Source organism: Schistocerca americana, chromosome 2 (assembly GCF_021461395.2).
Source record: "Schistocerca americana isolate TAMUIC-IGC-003095 chromosome 2, iqSchAmer2.1, whole genome shotgun sequence".
NCBI lineage: Eukaryota > Metazoa > Arthropoda > Insecta > Orthoptera > Acrididae > Schistocerca > Schistocerca americana.
This window is the reverse complement of record NC_060120.1, coordinates 371,870,924-371,886,141: the sequence shown is the minus strand read 5'-3', so window position 1 is coordinate 371,886,141 and position 15,218 is coordinate 371,870,924. Positions and strand designations below refer to the sequence as shown.

Genomic DNA, 15,218 nt, shown 5'->3' with positions numbered 1-15,218 from the left:
CTCGGCTCACTCTGAAGATGGCTGGACAGTATTCAGCCAAAATATTAGAGGAATAAGTCGAATGTAAGCAGCTGCATGCCAGAAATATTTTGGACCAATATCGCTTTGGTTCACTTTGAGACGCCTGGTCACTTCCCTTGTTCAGAGCCCTTTCTGGCACAAAGTAACAGTGCGGACACGATCAAACCACAGTATTGATCATCTAGGCATGGTTGAACTACAGATAACACGAGCCATGTGCCTCTTCCTGGTGGAATGACTGGAACTGATCGGCTTTTGGACCCCCACCGTCTAAGAGGCGCTACTCATGCATGGTCATTTACATCTTTGGGTGGGTTTAATGACGTCTCTGAACAGTCGAAGGGACCGTGTCTGTGATACAATGTCAACAGGAATTCTGGGAATCTGGGTGATGCAAAACTTTTTTCGATGTTCGTAGAAGACAAAAATATAATTGACAAGACAAACACCTACCAAAAGGTACACCGCAACATTGCAAGAACTCTCTAAGGGGAAGCTTAAAAAGAGACCAGCTACCTTATTCTTCGACTATATGGTTCAGAACATGGAGCAGTGAATAAAACCAGGAGGATGGGAAATATAATAAAGATTGTTGACGTGCTATTTTATTAATTATTTAAATCATAAAACCTACCTGCTGCATACCAGTGATAATCAGAATGTAGTTTTATTAGTGTAAGAGAGAAGAATAAACTTTGTTATATAATATTTTAAAGGATAATACAAGGAACAAAAATACAGAAAGCCTGTGATTATGGAAACAGAAATAGAATAACATGGAAACTTTCTAATGAGTGAAGTACAGATAAGTAAAGTGGAAACAGTTACACACAGTTGAAACAAATATCAAAGGAGTACAAGAAGTTAAGGTAAAACACATATGCAAAAATCAGTATGTTTAAGAGGATGCTGATCAAGTTCATTGGTGATACTGAATGGAAAACTGTAAAAACTGAAGCTTTGTCTATTGGCCTAATTAGTAAAATGAAACTACTAATGCCATTTAAAAAGTACTTTGTTCTACATTTTATAACATTTTGTACAATTAGCAGACAACATAAATTTTTCAAGTATCCAATTTCTTTCAAATGAAATATGTAATCCATTTCTATTCTGTTCTATGACTCCTGCAAGACTTCTGTCACATATAATTTGTTAGATTTTTTTAATTACAAATTTTCAATAATATGTGAATGTTTCTATTCACTATTGGTACCTTTTCCCGCAAGACTTCAATGCTGAAAGTCTATCTTTTATCTGTTTATTACTTTCAACTAAAGGGTACATTAAATATGATAATGAGAAGTTAATAATAAATTCAAAAAGTACAAGTAAGGTGACTGCCACCCTTTTCTCTGGTGTTATGTAACATCACACAGTACAGGCAACTTCTTCTTACATTTTAAAAAGTGTTTGATTTATTTAGAGTAAAATGTATTTTAAATATCCCAGCAGATGGCACTGTTTTTGCAAGTAAAATTTCGAGTTTTATTCCTTATTAGTTGACACCACTTTTTAGTTACATATACTGGTATTGGGAACAGGAAGTTGCATTCAGTTCACTTGCTATATCAGTGTTTCTTTTTCTTCAGAGTTTTCTCTATTGCAGTTGGGAGGTGTTTGTGTCAGTTTTGAGTTAATCTAGCCTAAATCAGTTCAAATTGGTCTTCAAAATGAGTAGAATCAGAATATTGTCAAATGATGTTTTACAGAAGCCAAGAAATTCAGGTTGTATGTAAAGGCTTTAAGCCACACCAAAGTTGCTAGAGAATGAGACAGGAAATGAAATTGATCGTAGCAAAGCAAAAACTTAAGTGCTTAACTCCATTTTCAAATGTTTCATTACAAAGGAAAATCCAGTAAACTTGCCCTAATTTAATCCTCACACCCCTGAAAAGATGAATGAAATCAGTACCAGTGTCAGTGGTGTTGAGAAATAGCTGAAGTCATTAAAATTGAACTAAGCTCCAGGGCCCAATGGAATCCCTGTTATTCTGTACTGAATTTGCTGCTGAGTTAGCCACTCTTCTATCTATAGTCTATTGTAGGTCCCTTGAACAAAAAAGCATGCCCAGTTCTTGGAAAAAGGCACAGGTCGCGCCAGTCTACAAGAAGGATAGTGGAAGTGATCCACAAAACTGCCATCCAATATTCTTGACATCGATTTGTGTAGAATCTTAGAACATATTCTGAGTTCAGCATAATGAGGTATCTTGAACAGAATGGTCTCCTCAGTGCCAACTAATGTGGATTTTGAAAACATCAGTGATATGAAACCCAACTCACACTTTTCTCACATGACATACTGAAAGCTTTGGATCAAGCCAGTCGGGTAGATGTTGTAGTTCTTCATTTCCAAAAAGCATTTGACTCAGTACCAGACCTATGCTTATTGTCAGAAGTATGATTTTATGGGGTATCAAGTGAAGTTTGTGACTGTATTGAGGTCTTTTTGGGAGGAAGGATGCAGCATGTTATCTTGGATGGAGAGCCATCGTAAGGTGTAGATGTAATGTCGGGTGTGCCCAGGGAAGTGTGTTGAGATGGGACCTTTGCTGTTCATGTTGCATATTAATGACCTTGTGGACAATATTAATAGTAATCTCAGAGTTTTTGCAGGTGATGTATTTATCTATAACGAAGTACTATCTGAAAGAAGCTGCATAAATATTCATCCAGATCTTAATAATATATCAAAGTGGTGCAGAGATTGGCAACTTGCTTCAAATGTTAAGAAATGTAAAATTTTGCACTGCACAAAACAAAAAAAACATAGTATCCAGTGACTGTAATATCAGTGTATCACAGTTGTGATTGACCAACTCTTAGAAAAACCTAGATGTAATACTTTGTAGGGATATGAAATGGAATGATCACATACGTTCAGTTGTGGGTAAAGCAGGTGGTATACAGGGAAGTGCATTCAATCTATAAAGAATATTGCTTATAAATAACTCATGCAACTGGTTCTAGAATATTGCTCAAGTATGTGCAACCCGTACCAGATAGTACTAACAGCGGATATTGAACGTATATGGAGAAAGGCAGCACAAATGGTCACAGGTTTGTTTAATCTGTGGGAGAGCGTCACAGAGATACTGAAGGAAATGAACTGGAAGACTCTTGAAGATAGAGGTAAACTATCCCGAGAAAGTCTATTAACAAAGTTTTAAGAACCAGCTTTAAATTATTACTCTAAGAATAAACTACAGACCTCTATGTATCGCTCACATGATGATCGTGAGGATAAGATTAGAATAATTACTGCATGCACAGAGGCATTCAAACAATCATTCTTCCCGCACTCCATATGTGAATGGTACAGGAAGAAACCCTAATAACTGGTAAAATAGGACATCCCCTCTGCCATTCACCTCATGGTGGTTTGCAGAGTATAGATGTAGATGCAGACATAGACTGACCTTCACAAAAATGAAAGACACAGTCCTGTAAGTAGTTCATCAGCATTTTATAAAAGTCTGAAAGAAGCTAAGCTGTTCAAAAGAATCTGCATCAAGGAGATGATGTTGGTATGCCTGAAGGTACCAAGATTTTAGATTCCAAGTATTGGCCAGAAATTCTGTGAAATATCTGACATTCGATGATGCCAAAATTAGGGAGTTAGCCTGCAAATTTGACTTAAATGAAGTAGGAGCAATTTGTGATTTCCATAAAGATCATCAAGAAAATAAATTCCCAAGTATGCTACTTCCTTTGAAACACACTTTGGGCGCAATTGCAATATCTTCTAGTGAATGTGAAAGGGGTTTCTCTTAAATTAATTTTATAGTTACTTCATCTAGATCATCTATGCTTGTATGGCCAACTTCTGCAGTGCTATTCATCATAATTGTAGGGCCTCCTCACACACAGTTCAAACCACAAATATGTGGATTCATGGCTGCTCCAAGGTCATCATTCTGCAGCTGATAGCAAAAGCAAGCAGCAATCTAGAAATGATGAGCGTACATCACAGGATATGTTAAAAGTGTGGAAGCTACTGGAATAACATCTTTGTGACTACCAGCACATTTTTTCCCCCAGAAAAGAAGCACTGGTTAACTACAGTAAGTAATCTCATTCTCTGAATAGGGATTGCTGATTTCTCAAAAGATAGTGAGAAGTGAGAGAAAATACTAGATGCAAACAGATCAATGAGTGGAAAGAATAGTATAAGCACAGTGTGAAAGAACAGGAGTTCTATTTCCATCCCTGTATTCCAGTATATAATTTTCGTTTTCAGAAGCTTGACATGTTTTGTATACACTTTTTTTATTGTGATTGGCCAAATTATGATCCATTTGCAGAAATACTTAATTTTTCTGTCTACATTTTACATTACAGTCTTTATTTTACTTTATTGGTTCAAATATTTTGATCAGGAACATTCCTCTATGTGAGATTTGGTGTTAAACATGAAGTATTAAATTTTGTGCACTTAGGAATGTCATTATAAGAAAATCTTTTGACATTTTATTACTATTTGATACTTATTTTTACAGCAATGGTGAAGAGAAGAATCTTTTTTCATTCTTTCTTTCTTTCTCTTCCATTTTTACTGTTGCCATATTGCTTGTGCAGACATTTCTTCAATACTTGTTTGTCATTTTCTCTTTTCTACTTGATATGTGTGTTTCAGAGTGTTTGAGAACGCTGGTACATCATCTGGATTAGTAGGATGTATACGACTCCTCCAAGTGGGAAGGCATCGTATCAGACTTCATGAAGGTCGTGATCCACATGTGATTCACACTTTTGGGCTAACTGAATGTAGGCATGATCCTTGTGCTAGTATGCCTTGCTTCCATGAAGGGACATGTGAACGTCTCAGTGTTCATGACAATCATTTTTCTTGCCATTGTCAGCCTCTTTACACAGGTGTGTATGGATACATTTGCAACTTATAAACTCTGCTAGTGACTGTAAGGAACTAATTTCAGTTTACTTCTGTTATTTCTTGTGGAGTGTGACTTGATGGCTAAGTACCTGCAAATCCGTAGCTATATGAGTCAGTCCTCAGTTGGTTTTAAGATATCTCCTGCACTTATCACTTCTCTTTCACCTCTGTCAATGCTTTTGTAGTTTGGAGTCCGCATAAAACTGGCTGCGTAAGTCAGTTCATGTGTGTGTGTTTGTGTGGTGTGTGTGTGTGTGTGTGTGTGTGTGTGTGTGTGTGAGAGAGAGAGAGAGAGAGAGAGAGAGAGAGAGGAGAGAGTCCACAATTGTAAACTGTTCTCCAAAGTTGATGTGTGGAGATAGATCCATGGAACAGGGACTAAAGAAGTCTCTAGATGCTGTCAACTGAGCAGTTGACAGCATCTAGAGACTTCTGCAGTTTCTTCTTCATGCGAAAATCTCTCCACATCACCTTTGGAGTACAATCTGGGGAGGTCTGCGTTTTGACTGTAACCAGTCACCAAGAAACGTGGTTTGTGTGATATAGACTGTTCTAGTTTGATTGACTCCCATGACTTGTTTCAACTAGGATTAGGTGTAATTTTCATTCCATAGATCTAACATGAGGAGGTCCTGTATAACATCTCATATAAAGAAAAATACAACAAAAACAAAAAAGGAAATTTGGTAATGTTCCTTCCAAAAATCCTAAGTAAATAGTTCTCATGGATTTGGAATAAGTCAAAAATCTCAAACATATTTTCATACAAGAAATAATACCAAAATTGTCACAAACACACAAATATACAAGGTTTGTTCAGAAAAATATGAGAATTTTTGTTTTTTGCACAGAATTTTATTTTTTCATCCACTTCAATATAATCTTCATTAGATATAAACAATGGAAACTCTACATTGGAATATCAACAGTACAGGGGAAAGATAGATTATTCATCACTGTAGAGGTGACATGTTGAACTGCAGACAGGCACAATGAAAGGACTGCAAACATTTAGCTTTTGCCCAAAGCATTCTTCAGAAAAGAAAAAACAACTGCATTCACACAAGCGAGCACATCTCATGTACACATGACCATTGTCTCCAGCAGCTCCAGCTGGAATGAAAATGCCGGTTGGAGTGCCCAGAGACTGCAATCATGTGTGTGTGAGGTGTGCTTGCTTGTGTGAAAGAGTGTGTTTTTTCTTTTGTGAAGAAGGCTTTGGCCAAAGCTTAATGCAGTCTTTTTGTTGTTCCTGTCTGCAACTCAACGTGCCATCTTTATGGTGAGTAGCAATTTATCCTTTTCCTAATATTGTTGGTACCCCAACCTAGACTTTCAGTTAAGTGAGTCTTACATATAATTAACACTAGATGATGACTGTCATGTATATTGTCTTTGTATCAGATGGACCAACATACTTTAAAATTGTTGTTGTTATAGTTTTTGAGGCTAACAGGAGGGGTCCCATCTCTCTGCATTGAGCTTGGTGAGCTGCCATTAACGACCCAGCAACAACTCCTCACAGTGCATACAAGCTCATATCCGTATGACTTTCAGCTCTCTTAGCAAGGGTTTGAGCTGACTGCTACTCTTGTTGACTATGTGGACTTCCATATACCAGTCTACACTGATGAAAAGATGCAGGGGGCAACCTTGGCTGATTTTCAATGTGGGTCCTCAAAATCTGTTAACTGAATGTATGCTCCATTTGGATATAATTTATACAAGACCTTGATGGAATTGAAGCAACTGATAATTATTTAAGCTACAATACTCCTCATGTACTCTGACTCCCAAATAGCACTCTGATCCATTACATGAACCAAAAAGTGAAACACACCGTGTCTGTTAGGAATACCTGAGCATCAGGTACCCAACAGAATATCACCTCCTACCCTAGAGGATGTAAGTCAATAAGGATATTCTTAATGGGCAGGACCTGTTTCTCAGTTTAACAGATTCAGCAGCCAAGGACACATGCACAGTACCTTCAATACTGCAGTATATTGCACCATTGCAAGCTAAGTCCTTAATGTTGAGAAACAGTATTATATGTCAGAATGAGAATGAATGGCTGCAAGTGAAACATACTACCCAGTTGTCAGTTGGCTGTAGGCCACTTTAATTATCATCTGGGCTGAGGCTAGTGTCATTTGGTTGGTTGCTAAATTAGTATATTTGTGTCAAAAACAAGCACATCTCTTTAGCCATCTCAGTTACAGAGAAATTTTTGTTAGGGTTGTAAGAAATATGTATATTCTTGAAACATTTTAATATTTGTTCATTATAAATATCAGTTCAGTAATTAATGTTTATTATGTAGATAAGAATAAATATTATCTTTCTTTTTCAACTGAATTTTTATTGTTGGTCTTACTAAACATGTTTCTCCTAATCGTATTAGGCACCTTCAGTGGTTTTTGTATATACTATTCTTTCTGTATGCTCATTGGCTCTCATGTAAGCACATGATGAACATAAACTAAATGTTATGCATTAAAGGAAAATTCATTCAAGAAAACTATAAAATTGTGTGATAGAATTACCGTCCAGTATTTACCTGTAGGAGATGAAATATTGAGTACTGCCAATAGAGATATAGTATTACACAGGAATATCCTAACTTTTAATACTTTTGGTTAGTTCCTTTCTCAGGAAAAATGAAATAATCATGTGGCATTGGTGGCAAGGAGACCCTGTCTGGGGAAGTTCGGCTGCCAGGATGCAAGTCTTATTTCAGGTGAAGCCACATTGGGTGACTTGTGTTTTGGTGATGATGAAATAATGATGAGAACAGCACAACATCCAGACCACAAGTGAAGAAAATCTCCAACCCAGCCGGGAATCGAACCCAGGCCAGCTGCAGGGTAGGCAAACAGGTTACCACTCAGCTAAGCAGACAGATCCTTTCTCAGCATAGGGAGAGGGAGGAAAGTTGTCATTCAGACCCCCGGATTAAAACCATTCACCTGTTGTAATGATAAGGGGATGCAAAGATCTTTTTTCAAATTTCATTCCACATAACCTTGCTTGCTGTACAATGCACTTAATTTGATGAAAATGCCAGTGGACACACAAAATGAGAGACACAAAAACCACTGAAGATGGCTAATACAGATAGGAAAAACATATTTGGCAAAAACAATGATAAAAATTTGATTTCAAAAGGTAGATTGTATTTGTTCTTATCTACATGATAAATATAGTTGAACCTGAGGAACAGTGTATTAAAATATTAACAGTAAACAGTAAATTTACATAAATATGAACTAGCAGTCATATATAAATACTATGTAAATAACAGACTCGATAAGCAGCTGTTCTCTGCAAATAAAATAAAGCAAAATAAAAAAATAAAAGTTATTAATAAATTTTTTTTGGTGTAATGAATCCCACAAGTGTTCTTTGTGTTACTTAATGTGTAGAAACTATTTTTACATGTTTAAAATAGTTGTTCCTCTCTTCTGTTGTGCTACTTGACCTATTCCACATCCCTGAAAATTTTCCTTCATGATGTAATGTACAAAACCATAGTGGAATAACTGAATCTTAATGGGAGGCCACTTACTTTTCAAATTTTGTTGAAATTTAAGACAAGGAACCCATGCCACAGTGACCAAGAAGGAGTGTGTTGGTTTATTACTGCTTATATATGTGTGCTCGACAGATATCATACTCCAGAATGACATGTTCACTCTAAAGCAGAATGTGTACTGATATGAAACTTATTTGCTGATTAAATCTGTGTGCCAGGCTGAGACTTGAACTCATTACTTTATTTTTAATTTGCCATAACCAATGAAGAACAGTAGAGGGACATTTTTACAGTATAATGTACATTATAAGAGAAGGAGGGGGAGAGGAGAACAATCAGGGCTATACATTCAGCAGCCGGTGAAGCCCAAGGGCAGGAGTCATAATTGATATCTAGTCATGGTGCCTCAGGACCTGATGCAGGGTAAGAGTGGGAGGGAGTAGGAATAAGGTCCATTACACCCTAACTGGACAGGGCACGCATAAATACTCCACAGTTTCTGGCAACTGGGTTGTTGCTCCCAGGTGGACATTCTGTAAGTTGCACAAAAAGCTGAGCCCTGATTTGTCACCATCGCTGTAGAGATAGCTGAGCATCCAAAATTTTCCCAGAGTATGGTGTTGGTTTTGGGAGCCAGGAAGTTAGGTTCAATCATTATTGGGGGGATGTGGAGAAATCAGGCAACCATCTATGGGCTGAGCTCCCAAATGTTAAGAGTTGATGGGCATGTGAGGCGGTGGGTTTGCTCATCAAGTTGTTGGCAGGCAGCACACTGTGGGTTGTCAGCTAATCCAGATGTATGGATCTTCTGTCATATTGCTCAAACATATATGGGGAGGTAAAATGGATGAATATTGTCCATACATTTGACCAACAGATCACAGGGTACTTCCGTTCAATGATGTTACATGACACCTGACATAAGAGGGTGAGAAAGATATCTTTGGCCATAGGTGGATGCGTGGTCAGGAATGCAAGATGCACATGACTATAAACTGCAAGGAAGGTCACAATATGTGACGAGGTATGAATGTGACCAATTGGCACTGGTGGCAGGGTGGACACCAGCATGAGGACATCCACCATTCTATGTGTGATGGATGCTCTCAGTCCAGTCCATGGTTTCCGTGTCATTAACATATACAGAGCATCAGACCTCTGCTGAATACTGAGTATACTGAGTAGACCAAGTCCTCCATGTGGACGGAGGGGGGGGAGGAGAGGTAAACATTGCATATCGGACCTTAAGGATCATTCCTGCCATCAGATAATATTCAAAGGTCACTTTCAGATCATGTCTAATTGTGTGCAATAAGGATAGGATGTGTGTAACATGGCAATTGAGGTAGACAACCCACTGAAGAGGGTTGAGACGGAAGAAGATTGTTGTAGGTCTCAGCTGCAATGCACACCAAACATTAGTGGCCATCATATGGGATGTATTGGGGGCTGAAGACAATGCCTGGGTACTTTATGGTCTGCACCCATGGGAAGAGGACTAGTTTGTCACTGGAGAGGCTGCATCCTATTGGCAGGGCTGCCAATTTATTTATGTTCATTGAACTAGTTGCTGCTGCACCAGATGTCATGATTGCTTCAATGGTCTGTCATGTTTGGTGTTGTTGTAGCCTGACTCACATGAATATTGATTTGGGGTTCCCAAGAGGAGTTCCAGTTCAAAGTTATATAGCAGGGTCAACAGTGAATAGCCTCGTGGGGTATATCACCATACTGGAACTGGACTCATTAAGCAATGGTTGACTTGTATGTGGGAGTTAGCACTGTCATATATGCCACATATGATTTTAAGGAAATGGGGTTGGGAAACCCATCGGAGTCATCAGAGAGAATAGGAACCCACAATGTACTTTGTCATTTGTGTTGTCGAAGTTGATTGTGACCATAGCTGCACAGAGCCAGTATGTCACACCCAGTGCTACCATACTCTGAAATTCACCAGCTGGTGGCTGCATAGTCTCCTGACCACCTGGGGTCATCTGTTTTAGTGAAAGGACCCAGGGATGAAGGGTTGCCACCAAAATGCGGGCAAAGATTTTGTAGTCCTCATTACAGAGGATTAGCAGGTGGATAGGAATGATGCTGCCTGGACAGAGTCAGGAGGGACAACATAGCCTAGTATGAAAAGTTCTTGAAACATGCTGTTCCATCTTGGGACCTTTAATATCTGGAATGCATAATAAAACTTTATAGGCAACATGTCTATAATAGGGTATTTGTTATTGGTATCCTTGTCAGTAGCAGCCACCACCTCATCCATGGTTATCTGTTCCATCAATTCGTTATCCTCTCTGTCATGGGCAGTGGAAGGGATGTAAGACAAGACCTGCCCAGTTACTGTCACATTGGCAGTCTGGCACTGTAGATGTTCCAGTAGTGATCGACAAAAGTGGTGACTATTTCAGATTGTTGGGTGATGGTTTGTGCCAGTGGCATGAAGGTTTGGTTATGAACTGTCATCGTGGATCATTGGTTGTGATATGATGCATGGTAGGTATCTAGTGGTCCAGTGAAGTCTTGGAGGATGGCATAATAGTAGTTAGTTGTGTGTCAGCACAATGTGCTTCCCTCATCACATCAGGGTTTGCCTTAAGGAGGCCTTGGCACACCCTAACCACCAGTCTAAAGTCATTCTTTAGGTGAGAAGTCATTACTCACAAGTTTTCCAAGTCTCTGTTATGTGACATTGACATCCCGTCTCCTGGAGTTGGGTGATGTTCATTTTTCATGGTGTGTGACGATCATATACTGTTTGCGATTTGAGGAGAGTCATGTAGATGCATGCACTGTGGTGAGAGAAAGCCAGCAGTCATAGATCAGCATCTTGGACATCAGACACTAGCTCCTGGGAGACACTTCTCTTGCCATGTGTCAATGAGCCAGAGGTCTCGGAAAATCAAGCAGAGCTCTTGACAGGTTTTAAAGTGGGACACCTGATCTTTCTGTTGTAAGAAGCAGTTGAAGATCCCTCCAAATATAGAAGTAGCATAATGCTGTAATAAAAATAGGGGGAGGGGGGAGAGATGTTTCCAAAGTAGAATATGGCTCTCACCTGCTGGTGAGTGGAACTGTGCAGAGCATAGATGTTGATGATTTGCATGTCTGTAGCGGTGAAGGCCATGCCTCATCCTGTTGGGAGAATGGTGAGATCCATAATGAGAATGCCTTCACAAACATATGCAACCACACCCCTAGCAAGGGGGTATTGGCAGAGGTATAATGTACATATCTGGCAATGTGAGGTAGAACAGCTAATTGTGCTTTTTGTAGGAGTGCAGTGTCAATTTCAAATGACCAAATCATGTCTCGCAATATCTTCACAGGCAAACTGATGTAGTTGGTATTGATATTTGCAATGCTGTATGATTGGTGGTGCAGTGAGGGTAGGTTTGGTATCACGTTGCTGGGAATTGAGAGCAAACAAGGCGGTCATAGACCATTCCATCCAGCCCATGAAGTTGTAGCCAGGGTATGGTTAGGTTGTGGCTGTGAAGGCACCACTCCAAATGGGGGTCATGGTCCATTTCTACATAGAAGAGTGAAGTCTTAGCAAATCATCCATTTGCTCTAGTGGTTTAGGGTGTTCAACTGAACGAAGAATTGTCCAAAGGGTCAGACACATCCTCTGGTTCTACAACCCCTGCGCTTGCTGGCCATTTGTTCATCAGAGACAGTGTTACATTGATCTCTTTGACACATGGTCATCATCCATGGGAACTGCAACCAAGGTGTCATCAGCAGGAGAGGGACCCTGATCTGAGACTGTGCAACATCTGTGTTTTTGGCACTTGGGTGACCATTGCTTCTGTGACTGACTTTCCATGTCAGAAGACAGGAGCAAATCACATGGTTCTGGTACAAAGCTTGTCACCAGTACTGTCATTTACGTAAACTCTATGTTGTTATCTGAGGGATGATAGGCTTTCACTAGTGGTGGTGTCAGTGGCGTCAACAGAGCCATTTTGTTGCCGTGGGTGTTGTACGACAGTTATATAGGTGGCATCTGCTAAGGACGCTAATATAGGATCAAAGTTGTGGTGCAGATTTGTGGGGGCAACAAGAGCCGTCATGTAGGAGACTGGAAGGAACATCGGTTGTGGTGCAGGTATCACGTTAGAGGCTGGAAGTTTTGTGATGCCCTTCCTTGCTGCATTCTGAGAAAGTCCAAGGTTGACCATGGTAAATGATGACCACAAGGCAGCCACATATCTGAAGGTAGGCTAGCACATTACGTCAGAGGTCTAAGGTTATCTGGTGAAAGGATTGAGTACCAGGTATGTTCACAATTGTGCCCAGTGCTCAGCTACATAGCCATGAATGGTGCGATATGGATGGAAGGTGTACATGATGTTGGCTGCAGAGAGTTCAAACAGCAGTTCAAAGATCCAAATTGTCCACATGCCTAACCCTGCATGTTTGTCCATCACCAGCCCAACTTTACCATCAGTGTGGCAGAAACAGAGTCCCTACTGCATGTTCCAAAGGATGTTATCACAATTCATGTCATTGACAGCTTGAACATAGACAGAGCTGTTCAGTAGAGATAAGTGGATGCCCTCAATGTCGTTTTTTGAGATTTTGGCTGCATCACAAAGAAAGCACTCTACTTCAAGATCTTTGGACTCACATAGCCATTGCAGAATGTGAAATGGAGTATTGATTTATGGAATCTGTTCACCATTGATCTAGAGCACAAGACAGCACACAAATAACGCTATAGAAGGTAAACGAAACTAGCATGTGCACTCCACAGGTGGAAGTACAGGATGTCCGTTCCACTCAGCTGCTTAAACCAGACTACCGACTGAGCTACCCAAGCATGCTCATGACTCACCAGTGCCAGTGCCAGTGCATCTCCTACTTTTCTAACATCACAGAATTTCTTGTGTGAAACTTGGGTGTTGAGCACCATGGAAGAAAGGATGTTGTGGAGACATGGCTTGCTGTAACCTGGGTAATGTTTCCAGAATGCAATTTTCTTCTTGAAAAGGGCTGATGAGTTCATTTTAGTCAAGAGTTTGGTCAGTTAAGCATAGATTTAGATTTCTTAAATGAGGTTTCTTTTTATTGGAATTCCTACACTTCCTACCTTAGTGCCCTAGGGGCTATGAAAGATTTTAAGATGACAAATGATGTGGCGGAAAGAGAAATGAAGTTAATGGAAGTTTTCAATAAACTAATAACAGCCAATGAAGAACAAAAATAATTAATTTTGTGATGTGTGCAAGATCACCAGAGACAATACCCTGGTTGCAAAGAAAACATATTAGAAATAAAATTGAACTAAATTGGTGTTGATTTACACTGCATTCACAATTTAGGCTGCAATCATGCACTTTTTATGTTCTGTTGCTTAGCAATACTTAAATTTCTCCCATTTAAATAAGTTTAAGCATATTTGCAAAACATATATCGGTAGATTTTAATTGTTTATTCCAGTATAAAATACCCACACTTTTTTCAGTATGTAAGCCTTATTTAAATATTTAAGTCCATTGCAGCATGGGATAATATTAATTACTTGTAATGAAATTAAATTTGTCACATTATCAAAACATGTCAAAAGTAAATATGGGGGGGGGGGACCGACATGTGCACTCAAACCTCGTAACATTTTTATGTAACCCCCATATAAGAACAAGCCTGTATAGAATCAGTGCTTGACCAAATAATCCTTCAGTGATTTGAAACTGTTCCCATCCATTACTATTTTCATGAATTTAGGAAATGCATTATACAGCTTGATGTTGGGTTGGAGCATGCCCTTACATCTTGCATTTGTCTTGTGTTGTAGCTGTGCACACATTCAATATGAGTGACATGTGAATGGTTACTGTTTAATTTCTTTTTTACAATAATGATGTTTTCTAGTACTTTTATGTAAATACATGGAAGTGGCAGTATTTTATTTTTCCTAAATAATTGCCTGCATGATGATCTTTGATCTACCCCTTCTGTTAGTCTAATAATCTTTCTCTGTAATCCAAATGATTTCAAACTTGGTCCACAATTTCTCTTAAGTGCTACAGCAATATTAAGTGAGCATAATCAAAACATATAGTCCAAAGATTATTGTCCAATGTAAACTGTCTTAGTGTTTGTACAATTTGAAATACATTTTCCTTAGTTTTCTGGTTATGAAGTCTACATGCATAGCTCATTTCATCTTTTGTTGTTTCTATATACCAAGATATATTGTACATTCTGTTTTTCCAGCGTATACCCATTTATTTCAGTATGAGGACTAGCTGGTGTCCTCATGTGGATGGGGAATATGTCCACTGCAATGGCTGTTTTCCAAATTTATAAACAAACTGTTAGCATCAAAGTACTGTACCATATTCTTTGTGAGGCCTTAATGTTATTTTCAAAGGTCTCTTTGGTATTTCCAGTAATTAAGATCCAGGCGTCATCCGCAGATTAGTTTAGTTTTCTGTTACTGCTGTTTATACATACATCATTTACAAATAGTTGTAGGCGTGTGTCCCTGCATAAGTTAATTAATCACAAAAAATCAGCTGAAACTGAGCATGTGAGAACAAGTATATTCAGTACTAGCACAAAGTATAATGTTGACAACAGAGTTATTCAAATAACTAAATTACTACTGGGAGCATTGAAATGATCTCAACAATTAATAGTTCTTAGAGAAAGTCACTTGCTGATACGACAACACTAAATATAAGAATGAAGCCATGAGTTGCTGTTAGAATAACATTCTATAGTGCTGACTCACCCAGAAAATAA

At 38.8% G+C, this 15,218-nt stretch overlaps 1 pseudogene; it reads left to right on the top strand.

The window, feature by feature from the left end:
• Positions 1–15,218, top strand: part of LOC124594029 — a 352,828-nt pseudogene that overhangs the window by 191,618 nt on the left and 145,992 nt on the right.